The sequence below is a fragment of the Thalassophryne amazonica genome, chromosome 18 (genome assembly GCF_902500255.1).
Source record: "Thalassophryne amazonica chromosome 18, fThaAma1.1, whole genome shotgun sequence".
NCBI lineage: Eukaryota > Metazoa > Chordata > Actinopteri > Batrachoidiformes > Batrachoididae > Thalassophryne > Thalassophryne amazonica.
This window is the reverse complement of record NC_047120.1, coordinates 69,681,993-69,700,080: the sequence shown is the minus strand read 5'-3', so window position 1 is coordinate 69,700,080 and position 18,088 is coordinate 69,681,993.

The following is an 18,088-nucleotide window of genomic DNA, read 5'->3' as shown; positions in this document are numbered from 1 at the left end:
GTGCTGGTATAGCCTTTTGTGTAAAGGTTGCTTAGTCTCACCTATGTAGTGTTCGTTACAGTTTTCCTGACATCTGATAGAATACACTACATTGCTCTGTTTGTAACTAGGGATCCTGTCCTTAGGGTGAACTAATTTCTGTCTCAAGGTGTTGACCGGTTTAAAGTAAACTGGGATTTTGTGCTGTCTGAAGATCCTTTGTAGTTTTTCCCCTACTCCTGCTAAATAAGGGAGAGACACTCCTCTTCTTCTTGTCTCCGTCTCCTTTCTCTCCATTCTCCATTCTTTGTGAAACGTTTGAAACCCAGCCTTAACCGGGGAGGGGGTCTGAGACACGCTTTATCCCCTGTTTACAATGGGGTACTCAGGTCAAAGCAGTTTCAGTCTTTTGTTCATGTTAATGAGTCACTCACGTCATCAGCAGAGTCATCAAGGGAGCCATCAGGAGAGGGACAGCTGCTCTGTCATTAGGAGGGTGCTAACTAGAGCACAATAGGTGCTAATTGGAGCTATTGTTTAGTCAATAGCCTGTAGCAGTCTGCCTCTTGGTAGGAGGGGTCTGGTTAGGTTTAAAACTCCAGCTTTTGTGACTTCTTGATTATTCTTCTCTACAAGAGTCAAGACAGAAGTCAGACCACCAGAGCAAGAATTTTAGCTGAGGAAGCTTCTGCGATTTGAAGCGAAATGTCCTCGCGTCAAGCAACCCAGTCCAGTTGAAGATTCAAGCTTCTCTACTATGGAAACCACCTGGACAACTGAAAACCTACACAGAAACGTTGTGAACACTGAGTCTCTGGCGCCGATGAGCTGAAGAACCAGGGCTTATATGGAGGCATGTAGATTGCAAGCAGGTGTGCTCATCAGCTCCACAAGGGATGCCACCTGGGAAAAGAGAGAGAGAGCAGGAACCAGGACAACACACAACAGTACCCCCCCTCAATGGGAGCCCCCAGGCGACCTACGGGGCTGATCAGGATGCTCCCTGTAGAAGTCCAGGAGGAGGGAAGGGTCTAGGATGAGGCGCCGCTTGACCCAGGAGCTCTCTTTGGGCCCATAACCCTCCCAATCCACCAGATATTGGAACCCCCGACCGCGCCGTAGAACGTCCAAGATCCTGTTGACTGTCCAGGCTGGGTGACCGTCGATGATCTGGGCAGGAGGAGGCGGCGGAGCAGGAGGACACAGCGGGCTGGAAAAAACGGGCTTGAGCCGGGACACATGGAACACTGGGTGGATGTGCAGGGAACGGGGCAGACAGAGTCGCACAGAGGTGGGGTTGACCACCCGATCAACCACAAACGGTCCAATGAAGTGAGGTGCGAGTTTGGGAGACTCCGTCTGCAGAGGAATGTCCCGTGAGGAAAGCCACACCTCCTGCCCGGGCTGGTAGACGGGGGCCGGGGTGCGGTGACGGCTGGCATGACATTTCATGCGTTCTTTAGACTGCAGAAGGGCAGAACGGGCTGTCCTCCATATCTGACGGCAACGTCCGAGATGGGTCTGAACCGACGGCACAGCGATGTCTGCTTCTTGTGTGGGGAACAGAGGAGGCTGATAACCCAGAGAAACTTCAAATGGAGTCAATCCTGTAGCGGCGGAGATCTGTGAATTATGTGGATATTCAACCCAAGTAAGGTGGGTGCTCCACTCTGTCGGGTGGGAGGACGAGATACACCTCAGGGTGGATTCCAGATCCTGGCTGGCACGTTCCGCCTGGCCATTGCTCTGGGGATGATAGCCAGAAGAGAGACTGACCGAGGGCCCAAGTGCCGCACAGAAGCTCCTCCAGACCTGGGAGGTGAATTGGGGACCTCGGTCTGATACCACATCCAAGGGTATGCCATGCAACCGCACCATATGGTGGACTAAGAAGTCAGCGGTTTCCTGGGTTGATGGAATCGCCAGCAGAGCCACAAAGTGAGCCGCCTTGGAAAACCGATCCACCGATTAGGCTTAAAACTTTCCTTTTTGCTAAAGCTTATAGTTAGGGCTGGATCAGGTGACCCTGAACCATCCCTTAGTTATGCTGCTATAGACTTAGACTGCTGGGGGGTTCCCATGATGCACTGAGTGTTTCTTTCTCTTTTTGCTCTGTATGCACCACTCTACATTTAATCATTAGTGATTGATCTCTGCTCCCCTCCACAGCATGTCTTTTTCCTGGTTCTCTCCCTCAGCCCCAACCAGTCCCAGCAGAAGACTGCCCCTCCCTGAGCCTGGTTCTGCTGGAGGTTTCTTCCTGTTAAAAGGGAGTTTTTCCTTCCCACTGTCGCCAAGTGCTTGCTCACAGGGGGTCGTTTTGACCGTTGGGGTTTTTCTGTAATTATTGTATGGCTTTTGCCTTACAATATAAAGCGCCTTGGGGCAACTGTTTGTTGTGATTTGGCGCTATATAAATAAAATTGATTTGATTTGATTTGATTTGATCGTGAGGACCACTGAGTTACCCTGGGATGGAGGCAGTCCCGTGACAAAGTCCAGGCAGACGTGGGACCAGGGGCGGCTTGGTGTGGGAAGTGGGTGAAGGAAGCCCACGGGTGGTTGATGAAGGGATTTGCCCTTGGCGCAGATGATACAGGCTTGAACATAAGCACACATGTCCGCCCGGATGGAGGGCCACCAGAAGCGACGACGTACCAGCTCCAAAGTCCGAGTCACCCCAGGATGGCAGGCCAACTTGGATGTGTGACAAAGGATGAGGACTTCAGAACGGGCTTCTGGTGGAATGAAAAGCTGCCTGGGAGGACCTGCTCCAGGATCCAGGTGTCTGTCCAAAGCTTCCCGGACGACTCTCTCCACATCCCAGGTAAGGGCCCCCACAACCATGGAACGGGGCAGAATAGGGTCCGATGTGGAGGGGGTATCCAAGATGTCAAACTGGTGGGATAAGGCATCCGGTTTCTTGTTCTTGGTTCCGGGTCGCTAGGTCAAGTTGAAATTGAATCGTCCAAAGAACAGAGACAACCTGGACTGACGTGAATTGAGGGGTTTAGCAGTTTTGATGTATTCGAAATTCTTGTGATCTGTCCATACAGTGAATGGAACTGCGGCCCCCTCCAGCCAGTGTCTCCACTCTGCCAGCGCCTCTTTGACCAAGAGAAGTTCCCGGTTACCAACATCGTAGTTCCTCTCTGCAGAGGTCAGCCGGCGGGAGAAGAAGGCACATTGATAAAGCTTGTCGTCAGAAGCTGACCGCTGAGACAGGACAGCACCAATACCAGAATCGGAGGCATCAACCTCCACAACAAACTGGCGGTCCGGATCAGGCTGGAGTAGGATAGAGGCCATGGAGAACCGGTGTTTGAGGTCACTGAAGGCTTTGTCCGCTGAGGCAGACCACTGAAACGGAACCTTAGGGGAAGTGAGCGCTGTGAGGGGTGAGGCGACAAGACTGAAGTTGCGAATGAACCTATGATAGAAATTGGCAAACCCAAGAAACTGTTGTAACTGTTTTCTGGAAGTCAGGACTGGCCACTGAGTTACAGCGGAGACTTTACAGGGATCCAGCTTGACTGAGATAGGAGAGATGATGAAACCAAGGAAGGAAATGGTGGACTGATGGAACTCACATTTTTGAGCCTTCACAAACAACCGGTTCTCCAACAACCGCTGAAGTACTAGACGCACGTGTCTGATATGTTCGTGGAGAGATGAGGAGAAGATAAGGATATCGTCTAGGTAGACGAAAACAAACCGGTTGAGGAAATCCCGAAGGACATCATTTATCAGTGCTTGGAAAGTGGCGGGAGCATTCGTGAGACCGAAAGGCATGACCAGATATTCGAAATGACCAAGAGGCGTGTTGAAGGCCGTCTTCCACTCATCACCCTCCCTAATCCGAACCAGGTGATAGGCATTTCTGAGATCTAATTTGGAAAAAATTGAGTCATTAAACAAAAGAGTGCCTGGAATTTGGGTGCGTCTGGATTGAACCCCCGTGAATGTGATCTGGCTCATCCTTAACCCGGAGTCTAAGGATGAGCATTGATTTTTGGCTGCACGGGACAAGAACTACGGATGTGACCTGTTGCAGCATAATATAAACATTCTCCAGCATCCAGTCTCTGCTGGCGCTCCTGTGGTGATAATTTGACCCTGCCTAATTGCATGGGCTCCTCAGCAGGGGGAGCTGGAGGTCTGGGGATGGACACAGCAGTGGAGCTCAGGAAAGATGGGCCCAGCCCAGACCGTGGAGGGATCCGAGCGGCAGTACTACGGTCAGCCTTCCGACCTCTTTCTCACCGACGCTCCCTCAACCGGTTGTCGATACAGATAGCTAAAGTAATTAAGTCGTCCAGCAATTCCGGTTCATCACGAACCGCCAGTTCGTCCTTTAAAGACTCCGACAATCCAACTAACCAAAACTCTTTCGAAAAGTGAGAAAAGGAGTGAAGCAGAGGTGAACTTGTACTCCAGAGGGCAGTAGCCCACTTGAGAGCCTCCCCCCCGGAGCAAGTTTATGACGTAATAGACCTTACTGTGATCGGTGGAATATTGTGACGTACGCTGGGAGAAAACGAAGGAACACTACATGAGAAAAGAGGAGCATGTGTTTACATCACTGGCATATGGTTCTGGGTGGCAGATAAATGGTTCTGGGACTGGATTGGGAGATGTGGAGGCCTGCAAAAGCTGAATTGGAGTGGAATCCTGGGCTGGGGGTGAAACTAAGGTGAGTTTATCTATAGCAGTGAGAGAAGACAGTGCGGTGTGTGTGTGTGAAACCTGTCGGGTGAGGTCCTGGACCAGATCAGAGAGTGCAGAAAGTTGTTGCTGTTGCTGACCCAGGAAGGCTCCCTGGGCGGACAGGGCTTGTTGAAGTTGGTCTGACCCTGCGGAGTCCATGATGTTGGCCAGAGACTTCTGTTACGGTTCTGACCCGAAAACCAGGCTTGGACCCCAAAGGAGGGAGACTGAATGAAAAAACAATAGGAATTAATGAACCAGGAAGGTGTCACAGCACAAATGTTGCATAAATAGTGAATACAGTCTTGGAGGTAGGCAGAGTGGAAACCTGGCCCGCGTTGTGGTGGACTCAGGTGGTCGCAGCCCACGTAGCACTGGAGTACAGGTGGCAGTCCAAGATGGGGAGCTGAGTGGTCCATGGTCCAGGTGGCCCCCTGGGGAGCTGATGGAGGATGAGGTCACTGTGGAGGAAGAGAAGGCAATGAGAGGGCTGCTACAATCACTCAAACCAGAACTACAGATGACTAGAGATGTGTGGAATGCAGAAAACGGTGAATCAAAGAACACTGCGGCAGAACGCAGACAGACAGGCTCAATACGGAATTGAGAGGCCAGGTACCAGGTTGTGAACACTGAGTCTCTGGCGCTGATGAGCTGAAGAACCAGGGCTTATATGGAGGCATGTAGATTGCAAGCAGGTGTGCTCATCAGCTCCACAAGGGATGCCACCTGGAAAAGAGAGAGAGAGAGAGAGAGAGAGAGAGAGGGCAGGAACCAGGATGACACACAACAGGGAGAATGTATAAATTGCAGAGGGTGGGACCAAGGACTGATCCTTGAGGGACACCAAAAGTGACAGAGTGCCTGTCTGACAGCTTCTCCCAGAGACACATACTCCATTCTGCCTGTGAGGTAAGATGTGTAGAGTCAGAGAGTCTGATGGAGGAGTGGAGGCAGTGAAAAGGGTGCAGTGAGATCAAGAAGGATGAGAAATGATGGTGAGCCACCATCAGCTGTCATCAGCAGGTCATTGGTGATCCTGACCTGAGCAGTTTCTGTCAGACTGGAACTTCTCACATAGACTGTTGGATTTTAGATGGTTATGGAGTTGTATGGAAATGACCTTTTCCAACACCTTTGATAGGAAAGGGAGGTTGGAGATGGGGCGGTAGTTGATGTATACCTCGGGGTCAAGGCTGGGCTTTTTGAGAAGTGGCTTGATGACTGCAGTTTTTAGGGCAGCAGGGACATGGCCGACCTGGAGGGAGTGGATAATGATTTTGGTGATGATGGGACTTATTGCAGAGGGAAATGGGTCCAGGGCACAGGTGGAGGGTTTCATCTCCCCCAAGATATCCTTTACCTCGCGCAGTGTGATGTCCGTGAAACAACGGTGGGGCTGAGGGTCAAGGGTTGGGTCAAGGGTTGGAACTGGAGGTGGGGTGGGGGGGCAGAGGAACTGGAAAGAAGGAAGCAGATGTTGTCTACATTTGTTCTGAAGAAAGAGATGAAGCTTTTACACTGCTCCTGCGTGTTGTCTGAGTGTAGGAGGGTCTGAGGTTTGATGAGATGATGTATGGTGGTGGGGTGGGGTGGGGGGTGGGATAATTTATGGTGCAGAAACGTTGCTTGGAGTTACGTACCAGGGCTATTGCTGATAACATGAGAGTAGAACCGGGACCATCCCTGGTAATACGCATATTTTAATATCATTTGAGTTGGGCTCATTTTACCAGTTATGGACTTTGATTAACAAATTTAGACTCTGTCAGCTTCATGAGTAGGTGCCTACACTCTGAAATCAACTCCTATCACATTTTTAGATGGAATTTCATGCAACTTGGTACAAGTCCTTGTTAAAGGTTGATAATACACATATTGTAATATTATACAAGATTGACACATTTTACCAGAGTTATGGACCTTGATTAACAAAACTAGACACTGTCACTTGGCCGTATGTGAGGACTGACTCAATGGCTGCTCTATAGAAAATGAACATGATGTTTCTACAAACACCAAACAGTCTGAGCCTGTGCAGGAAGTGAAGGCGCTGGTGTGTTCTGCTGCAGACTGTGGTGACCTGTGTGTGCCAGCTCAGGTCACGCTCCATAAATATTTAAAGGAGCTCACTTGCTCTATGGCATGGTCATGGATGATAACAGGTCCGAGATCTACTCCTGCTCTGGGGTCAATCACCATTTCAAGTCTTAGTTGGACTGATGATCAGTTTGTGTTCATCACACCAGGATACAAGATCTTCAGCAGCAGCTCTGTGGAGACTTGAGTTTTTTGCCTTTTTCAACAAACTGAGCAAGATAGTATCATCTGAAAATTTCAGAATGTGTTGATTTGATTGTAAACAGACACAGTCATTGGTACTGAACGGGGTGGGCAACTTGTTCCAGAAAGGGCCAAGAGGGTGCAGGTTTTCTTTGCAGCCACTGACTCCACCAGGTGATTTCACTGATTAACTGATTCCATCTGCTCAAAGTGATATTAATCAGTGAAATCACCTGGGGGAGTCAGTGGCTGCAAAGAAAACCTGCACCCTCTTGACCCTTTCTGGAACAAGTTGCCCACTCCTGGGGCCGCCAGTGCTGCATATGGCTGTGTCTGACAGGGCCGAGTTAAACTTTACCTGTTGAGGTCTTTGGGTCAGAAAAGAATGGTACCATCTGATGAGAAATGGGTTCACCTTTGCCTGGACTAACTTATTCAGAAGGATGTGTGGCCGTATTAAATTAAAAGCAGAGCTGAATTCGTTAAAAATGTAGTCTGTCATATGCTGCAGGATGTTTTTGAATGAGATGAGTGAGTGTTAGGACTGTATCACTTGTGTTGATTTTTTGTCTAGTCAAACTGGTGCCTGTCCACTAGTGGTGCTGCATCTGTACACACAGTCTCTCTAACACAAGTCTCTCAAAACACTTGAACACATTAGAGGTCAGAGCTACTGCTCTATAATTACTGTCCTCCTGCGGGCTTGTCTTTTTAGGAACTGGGGTAATGATGGATTTGTTCCACAGTACTGACACAGTATGAGTGTCTGACAGCTGGAATAACTTCTGCCAAACAGGAGTGAGTTCTTCCGCAAATGTTTTCAGCAGAAATGCTGACATATTATCTGGACCAGTAGCTTTCTTCATCTTAATGGCTTTAAAGGTTTTGGTAACAGCCTGTGAATCAATTAAAATTGTGTCTGAGTTTACATCACACATAACATTCTCTAAAATCATACATTCATTAACATTGTCCGTATTAAAACGCATATAAAAATTCTTCAGTTCATTGGCCCGTGGTGCTTCATTTTGGGCCATCAGTGGTTTACTTTTTGTGTCCATATTCGTCAGGTGCCTGATTGAATCCCACAACTTCTTTGTATTAGATGCAGTCCAGTGCTGCTAAGTAGAGCTGAAACAACTAATCGAGTTAATCGATTAAAATAGATTATTAAAATAGTTGTCAACTAATTTAGTCATCGATTAGTTGCTAAATAACTTTGTTTTACCGCAAAAGTTTTGTTTCTTCCATATAATCAACTGACCTTTGCTTTGAATCTTGAACCAATGAAGGAGTGCTTCGAGCTGCTGCTTTGTTGGTTTCATTTGTTTTATTTCGCTTTATCTTAATTTTTCTCCACTAAAACCCTAAAGTGTACATGTCTGTGAGGAATATTTACCTTTTTATGTTAAACTGACCTGTTATGGTCTTCTGAAACAGTTGATAGATGTATGTTATGCTAACGCCGATGCTAACGTGTTAGCATGTCTATGTTCTGGCAATAGCTTGGCTATATATTATAGAGAAAGATGCACACTCAGGTAAGTAGCATAGCCAGTCTGTGTAAATTGTTCCAGCGTACAGTGTCCTAACATCCGGGGTCAGTGCCTATCATAATAAGAGTCTGTCAACTAAACTACACCCCGTAACATCCTCCTTTACAAAACAAGAAGATCTCAATGCATAAAGAAACACCTGAGCATAGTGGAGGTTTAACTAGTCTTAAGTGAATAAACAAACCTGTTTGCCGGGTGATTAACTTTTAACCTTTAACATATGAGGAACTGAACTGTAGCAAACAAAACCTCAAAACATATTATATATAAAACATATTATCAAACATATTGCATATTGCTACATTAAAGATGAAAACATATCATTGGTCATCCCCCTCCCCTTTGAATTTTTTTTTTTCAAGTGCTTGAGCATGCAGCTCACAGATTCAGTCTCTGAGGCGGTTTTGACAGCCTCCCAGCCCTAGTGTATGTGCCGATGTGGGACGGAAGCTGCTTCCCAAGTTCTGGGGAAGCAACAGGATCCGGCATGGCAGGGCTGGACACAACCCCTGGCGTGTGGGGCCCTGAGCGTTGTACTTCAGGTGCTGATGTGTATGTGGGCTCATGGGTGTCTATGGCTGCTGAGGAGGTGGGCTCTGCCACTCTCAGGTCCACTCTATTGCGCCGGTATAGGGTACCTTCGACATCCACCAGGTAGGAGCGTGGTGCAACCTGTCGGAGACAGGTTCCCAGTCTCCAGTAACCCGACTCATCGCTTGGCATGGGCTTCATTCTAATCGACTCACCAATCTCCAGCTCAGGTAAGTCTTTCGCGGTGGGGTTATAAAAGTGATTTGCAATCTGACGATGATGGTGCAACTTCTCTGTGACGCCCAACGTCACACTTGGCTTGAGAAGTTTGTTTGTCACAGGAATGGAGGTTTTGAGCCTCCTGGACATGAGGCGTTGTGCGGGACTGCTGTCCATGTTCTCTGTAGGTGTGTTTCTCCAGTGCAAGATGGCTTTCCAGGGGTCTACCCCATCTCGTGCTGCTCTGTGAAGAAGGTTTTTTGCTATTTTAACCGCCGACTCAGCCTTTCCATTTGCTTTTGGGTGCCTTGGTGAGGAGGTCGCATGGTCAAACTCCCACTCGAGGGCAAATCACTTGAACAGGGAGCCAAACTGCGGGCCATTGTCTGTGATGACCTTGTCTGGCTGGCCATGATGAGCAAATTGGGACTTGCAGCACTTGATGACTGTGTCTACCAACAGGTCTGGAAGGAGCTCAATCTCCCAAAAATCTGAATAATGGTCAACGATGAGCAGGTAGTCCTTTTGTCTGTGGGTAAACAAGTCCATGCTGACGATTTGCCACGGCCGTGTGGATAGCTCATGTGAGAGCATGGATTCTTTCTGCTGTTTGTGAGCATATTCATTGCAGGTTGAGCATGCACTAACATAGTCCTTGATTTCTGCCTGCATATTGAGCCAGTAAAGTGTCTCTTTAGCTTGTCTGTAGCAGGCATCACCTCTAATATGGCTGGAGTGTATGCGGGTAAGCATCGCTGGACGCATGGACTTTGGTATGATGATCTTTTGGCCCCGGAAAAGGATGCCGTTCTGCACGCTGATCTCATCTCGAAAAGGCCAGTATTCATGAATGCAGTGTGGTGTGATTTCTTTTGCCTCTGGCCAACCTGCAAGCACAGTGGACTTGAGAGACTGCAAGCATTCATCCCTATCAGTGTGTCGCCTAATCTGTTCAAGTCGCTGATCTCTCACATTCAAGTACTCTGCCTGGTTAATGTGCTGTGCATCGTCCTGTTCTCGCTGCAGTGAACAGATGTCCTGACGTGTGTAGACCGTGCTGAGGCCTGAGCACTTGGTCGTTGCCCTGCTGAATGTGTCACTGATGAACATCTCTACCCCGGGTTTGTAGACAATTCTCAGGTTGTAGTTTTGCAGTGTCAAAAGCATGCTCTGGAGTCTCTTTGGTGCACTCAGAAGAGGCTTGCTAAATATGGATATCAGAGGCTTGTGGTCGGTCTCAACTGTGACAAGGTCACGCCCATACAGGTAATGGTGGAACCCATGACAAACAAACACAATGCTGAGACACTCTTTTTCAATCTGGGCGTAATTTCTCTCTGTAGGGGTGAGTGCTCTGGATGCGAAAGCGATGGGCTGGCCTTCCTGCACGAGGCAGCACCCAAGTCCGCTCTGGCTGGAGTCGCTCTGCACCGTGACAGGCCGTCATAGTAGCGTAACACCGGCATGGATGAGGCTAGGGACTTTAGCTCGGACACTGCTGCATCATGCTTGGGGAGCCAGTGCCATGGGGTGTCTTTGTCTAGCAAGTGCCGCAGTGGTTCGCAGACAGCCGACAGGTGTGGCATGAACTTCGCTAGGTAGTTGGCAAAACCTATGAGACGTTGCACACCTTTCGCGTCCTCTGGGTTAGGCATGTCCACAATGGCCTTCACCTTTTCAGGGTCAGGCTTTAACCCAGTGGCTGACAGAATATGACCATGGAAACGGACTTCTGTCAACTTGAACTGCAGTTTTGTCAGGCTTAGTCAGAGTTTCACCTCCCTGCAGCGCTCCATCACTGCCCACAGGTTCGCATCATGGTCTCTCTCTGCTTCCTCGTCTGTGTCTCCACAACCCACGACTACAATGTCATCAGCAATGGGTTCAACCCCTTTTAGCCCTGCTAGAAGCTCATGTTGCTTGCCCTGGTAGACCTCTGGGGCCACCGAGACCCCAAAAGGTAGCTTCAGCCAGCGCTTCCTGCCCCAGGGGATCCAGAATGTGGTCATGAGGCTGCTCTCGTCATCCAGCTTACACTGCAGGAACGCATGCTTGGCATCCACTAAGCTGAAAAGCCTGGCCGTTGGCAACTTGTATAAGACATCCTCAAGCGTGGGCAATGTCAATGTCAATGTCAATTTTATTTATATAGTACATTTACAACAACAGCAGCTGCCCAAAGTGCTTCACAGTAAAAACAATATCAAAAACCATACCACCAAAACAGAGCATTAAAATTCCAAAATATACAAAAACACATAAAACCAGGCACACACAGCTTAAATTGTATTAAAAGCCAAAGCATAAAAATGAGTCTTAAGAACAGATTTAAAAGACTCTAGAGATGGAGCAGCTCTGATGTGCATAGGCAAACTGTTCCAGATCACCCGATCACCTCGAGTTTTTAATCGAGATCTGGGCACATTTAATAAAAGCTGTCTTTCTGACCTCACTGATCTGACCGGAACATAAGGAGTCAAAAGCTCAGAGAGGTATTTGGGAGCCAAACCATTTAAACACTTGAACACAAGCAACAGGATCTTAAAATCAATCTTAAATGAGACTGGGAGCCAGTGGAGCGAGGCTAACACGGGGTGATGTGCTCTCGTTTCCTCATCCCTGTGAGCAGTCGTGCAGCAGCGTTCTGAACCTGCTGCAGACGCTTTAGAGACAACTGGTCCAGTCCACAATAGAGTGAGTTACAATAATCTAAACGAGATGTTATAAGCAAATGAATAACTTGCTCAAAATCACACGCTGGGAGGTAAGCCTTCACTTTTCTCAAAATTCTAAGTTGGTAGAAACTGGCCTTTACTGTTGTATGGCTGGGGGGGCCTGGCTGCCTTTTTGTTTCTGTCTTTTGGTTTTCCTTCCAGGTGGCTTGCATTTGGGACTGAGTGGCTGTGTTGCTGAGGTTATCAGGACCTCACCCTGATCACCTGCGGCTCGTCAGGACTCACAGCTGTGGTGCATCTATATGGATTGGAACATGGTGGCATCTCTCTTTGTGTAGAATGTGGACTCACATAATGGTTCCTTCTTTCACAGACTCGGTTTGTTGCGGCCACCTGGGGGGTGTCGTCGGGGTCCTTGGGTCCGAACGTCTTCTGGCTCCGGACCGTTAGCGCTGCTGGGAGCGCACCGTATCACCACCATGCCAGACCGCACACTCTTTTGTTGTTTTGTATCACTGTTATGTATTAAATTCAGTTATCCTTTGTACCGTGCTCTGCTTATTTCATACTGGGTCCTTCAAACGCTGGTCGGTTCTCCGAGCTGCGTCCGACACATAACATTTACCACAGAATTAATTTGCTTGTCCATTTTGAAGGAGCTGTCAAAAATAACCCCCAAATTTCTGACAGAATCATGCACACAGGAAGACAAAGGACCAAGCACATCATATGAACCAGATGACCATGCAGGGCCAAAACTATTTCAGTTTTATTCTCATTGAGAATTAGAAAGTTTTGAGCCAACCAAGTTTTCACTTCCTGCAGACAATTTACCAAAATAGTCAGAGAATTTGATGGGAGCTTAAGTGGCAGATAGATTTGCAGGTCATCAGCATAAAAATGAAAGGCCAAGTTGTATTTTCTGAATATGGTGCCAAGTGGCAGCATATACAGTGAAAAAAGGGCGGGACCCAAAACAGAGCCTTGTGGAACACCATAATTTAAGGGTGCTGAGCTGGACTGGTGTGGCCCAAGGTGCACAGAGAAACTACGGTCTCTAAGATAAGACCTAAACCACTCCAGTGCTGTGCCTTTAAAACCTGCATAATACTCCAGACGGGACAGTAAAATACAGTGATCAACCGTGTCAAAGGCTGCTGTCAAATCCAGCAAAACTAAAATCCCAGAGCAACCAGAGTCAACAATTAAAAGGAGATCATTAAAAACCTTCAACAGTGCTGTTTCAGTACTACGAAGTGATTTGAAGTCAGACTGGAATTTTTCAAAAATGCCATTAGAATCCAAATGAGACTGAAACTGATCATAGACAATTTTCTCAAGGATTTTAGCTAAAAATGGCAACTTTGAAACGGGCCTATAATTGGCAAGAATATTAGGATCCAAGGTAGGCTTTTTGAGGAGAGGCTGAACTACAGCATGTTTTAAAACTCCTGGAACACAACCAGATAAAAGAGAAACATTCATAACATTTAAAATGTATGGCCCAAGGACAGAAATAACACTTTTTAAAAATCGTGCAGGAACAGAATCAAAAAGACAATTGGAAGGTCTTAATTGCTGAACCACTTTGAGCAATTCAGTTAAAGTTAGAGGCTGAAACTCAACAAAGGCCGAAGTGCACTCAGTGTTTAAATTAAAATCATTAGAGTGAAACACTGAGATCGAAGCCCTGATTTGTGACACTTTTTCAACAAAGAATGACAAAAAGCTGTCGCACAGTGAGTCAGACAGCACAAGACCAGATTTAGATTCTGAGTTAATCAGACGATTCAGTACATTAAAAAGGACCTGAGGCCTGTGAGTGTTATTTGCAATAAAATCTGACACAAACTGGGCTTTTGCTGACTTAACAGCTTCCTGGTAATCCACAAGACAGTCTCGAAATATTCCCAGAGAAACATGCAAATGGTCCTTCTTCCATTTACGCTCCGCGCGCCTGCATTTGCATCTGCGCGCACGAGTAGTCTCATTGTGCCACGTCTCCGACGCAGATCTGGAGCGCTTGGTCACAAGTGGCGCAACAGAGTCTAGCACTTCTGTGCAGACAAAATGAAATAAAATAAGAAGCTCCTCACAGTTCAAAGCACTCGGGTCATGAAGTGAGGAGGGCACAGTGGCCAGAAACGCACTTGTAAATTGCTCCACAGACTGTGAGTTTAACGCGTGCTTTGTGCACACAGAGAGGTCCCGTTTTTCCACTGAGCCTGGAAGAGCTAAGTTGAATAAATTCGGCAGATGATCCGAGATCTGACAGTCACATATCTCCTCGACTTGAACATTGAGGCCAAAAGAAAGAATAAGATCTAATGTATGCCCCTTTTCATGCGTGGGACCACTAACCCACTGCGTAAGATTAAAAGAGTCAATCACATTAAAAAAGTCCTTGACCAGAGGCTTATTCTCACAACAAATATGAATATTAAAATCACCCACAATCAACAAACAGTCAGTGGTGGTTACAATTCCAGCCAGGAAATCTGAAAACTCTTGTATAAAGTGCTTGTTGAACGTAGGGGGGCGATAAATGAGCGCACAAAGGACAAGTGGGTTTGTATGGAGTTTTAACAGTTGTATTTCAAAACTCGAGAAGAGTTCAGAAGGAGAGCTACAGCAGTGAAGGCTGGATTTAAAAACTGTTGCAAGCCCTCCACCTTTTCCAGAATTACGAGGTGCACTAAAATATGTGCAGCCCGGCGGAAGAAGTTCAGAGAAGGCCGAGCACTCACCCACTTGCAGCCATGTCTCCGTCAGGAACATAAAATCCAGTTTTTTAGAGGCAAAAAAGTCGTTAAGAAGGAAGGTTTTGTTGGTGACCGACCGGCAGTTTAACAGCGCCAAACGGAGTGCGGTGTGCTCGATGCGAGGAGTTTGAGCACGGGCGACCACGCGGCTGTTTCCCCAGTCCACACCCCCTTGCCAGCTCTCGACTGCCGAGGGAGGAACCAACACACGGGCAGATGCAGGTGATCCATGGGGCCGCATCTATCCGGGGCCAATGGAGTGATCCACCGCATACGGGCTTCTGCTGCTCGCCCCGACAAGGATGAAAAATCACCACCACGAGCTCTCGGGTAGGCCCTTACCCGAACAAGGACGCCGCCTCTCTTTCCCCTTCTCCTGGAGCGTCTTTTTCGGGGACATGCCCAGGAGAGCCTTCGTAGGCACGCCGGAATAAATGCGAGGGGAGGACAGTTTGTGGAATCATGCTGTTTCAAGCCATGATTAAAAAGTGCCTCATATGATGTTCAAATATTTAGAAGTGATTGGCGATCATATACAATTACAGCTGTAGCGCTCTGGATCCATACATGTAATAAAACAATAAATAGTCCAAGTAGGGCAGAGAGACGTTTCGCCGTGCGCACCACTGGCGCCATCTTGATGGACGTTCTGTTCCTACAACCGGTTCCTGGGCATGATGTAGTGTGAGCGTTTCAGGGCTTTATTCAAGAATTTTGGGTCCAAGCAGATCCTCAGTTTGCCTGGCTTTTTCACAATGACCATATTACTGATCCAATCAGTCGGTTCATTGACATCTGCGATGTGTCCATCTGCTTGGTACTGGTCCAGCAAGGCTTTCACGTCCACTTTCATTGCTATGGGGACATTGCGGGGCGCACATTGGACAGGGGCGACGGTTGGGTCCAACTCAAAAAGAACTATCCCAGGCACAGATTCTATCGGTGAGTTGAACACATGCCCATATTGTTGGATCAATTGTTCCTTGGTAAGAGCCTTGGAGTTGGTGTGCTCCACTGTGTGCACATCTGCAGGGATCATGAACTTGATGAGTCTGAGGCGCTCGCAAGTGGAGCCTGACAGCAAGGGCTTTTGACTTGTCTTGACAGCTTTGAATGCGTGATGAGTCTCGCCTTTGATCACACTCTCAGTATCAAAGACGCCCATGGATGTTAACATGTCTCCAAGAATACAGCTTTAGTCTTGTATTACTGGGCTTCAGTGCTGTATAAGGTGCCAGCTTCATTTTGTCTTTGTAGCTCATTACATCACAAGTGGCCCCTGAATCAAGCTGGCACTGCTGTGACTTCTGATTTATTTGCAGTGTAATAAACCATTTTTTCGCTTTTGCCTGCACTGCTCCAATTGACTCATGCATGTATATGTCACCCTCATTGTCTCTGAATCAGATAACTCCTCTACACAGTGCAGCTTCTTGTCGTTTCTTTTACTCTTCATGCACATCTTTGCAAAGTGATTTTGTGTGCCACATGATTTGCATACCTTCCCGAATGCTGCACAATGCTGCCTGCCCTTTCGGTGTGTGTAGCCGCAGTATTTGCACATCTCTGTCTATGCGACTGGAGGGGGAGAATCGCTCTGTTTCAATTTGTTCGGCCTGAACCGTTGCTTGGCAACCGCGTGGACAGCGTCCGCGTGCGGCGTGGAGTCAGTGACACTATCATTTTCATTCGAATGTCTGTCTGCTCTGCTGCGCGGCACATCTCGATGGCACTGACAAGTGTTAAAGTCTTTTCCTTAAGCAATCTGCACCGCGTGCCTTCGTCTGAAATGCCCAGTACAATTTTATCACGAATCATTTCATCCTTCAACTGCCCATACTCGCATGTTGCAGCTTTCTCTTTCAGCCTGGTAATAAAAGTGTCTATACTTTCCCCGTCTTCCTGCTTGCAACGCACAAACATGTATCGCTCATAAATTACGTTCTTGGCGGGTTTGAAGTATCCTTCCAGAGCATTCATTATGGATACAGGATCATCCTGCTGAGCAGCGGTAAGATTTAAATTATGACGGTAAATGTCTCTGCACTCACTTCCCATCACGGTCCGTAGCATAGCTGCTTGCACATTCTTCGGTCTGCCAGACAGCCCCGTGACAAGCGAATAATCCTCAAACTCTGCCCGGAATGTTTCCCAGTTTGCACTCCAGTCAGCAGTAAAGCACAACGGTGATGGCGGGGGAATATTGGCGGCCATGTCTGGAAAGTTGCCGGCTATGTCTGGCTCGGCGACGTGCTGCTGTTGTTGCGCGGGTTCTGCTGACCCACCATAACCATTCGCTTCTTGTGACATGGCGAATATGTAGGTTACGAAGCTGTGAAGTCACTAACTTCTGACACCATGTTCTGGCAATAGCTTGGCTATATATTATAGAGAAAGACGCACACTCAGGTAAGTAGCATAGCCAGTCTGTGTAAATTGTTCCAGCTTACAGTGTCCTAACATCCGGGGTCAGTGCCTATCATAATAAGAGTTTGTCAACTAAACTACACCCCGTAACAGTCTATGGCATTTTCAATGTTAAAGTTAGCATTAAGCTGCTGGCATTTCAGCATGTTTGTGCATTTGTTTTCTGTATAATAATTAATGGCTCAGCGTTTGTTGTCATAAAAGAGTCAAATTTATTACAAATTATAATATTTTTAAATTTATTTTATATATTAATAATAATAGCAACAATAATAATAGTAATAATAACTAATAATGCTACAATACAATTTTAGAGAAAGAGACATGAGTCACATGTGTCATTGTGAAATGACCACATAGTTTACAAGTTATACAGAGAATGTTGCACATTGATTTAGGTTTTATGGTTAATTGGTTATGCTAATTGCTCGTTTGCAGCAACAAAAATACCTCTTTTTTCACCATATATTTTATAACATTTATATGTTTCAATGTTGTTTTATGGCAACTTTGATAAAGCAATGTCATTTGAAATAATTATTTTTGTTCTTTATTATAAACTGTTTTATTCTTTATTATTTTATATTTCAACAGCCAGGGGACATTTGACGACTTGTTGATTTTCAAGTATTTTAAGTTTTCAAATAATGTTCTGTTGTTAAATAAAGTGATGGATGGAAAGAAAAATTGTTTCCCTGGCACATTTTAAAAAATTTCCCCCGCTAATCCGATTAATCGTGTCGAAACCCCATCGATTCATCGATGATCCAAATAATTGTTTGTTGCAACCCTACTGCTCGGTCAGCTCCAGGTACCGACTCCTGGCAGCCTTCAGTTGGTGATTCAGATCTTTCTGGGCTGCTCTCACACTTGAGGAGTCTCCTGCTTTAAAAGCCGCCCTCTTTCTCCCCAGGCGTGCTTTGTTCTTAAGATACTTTTTGACAGTTAC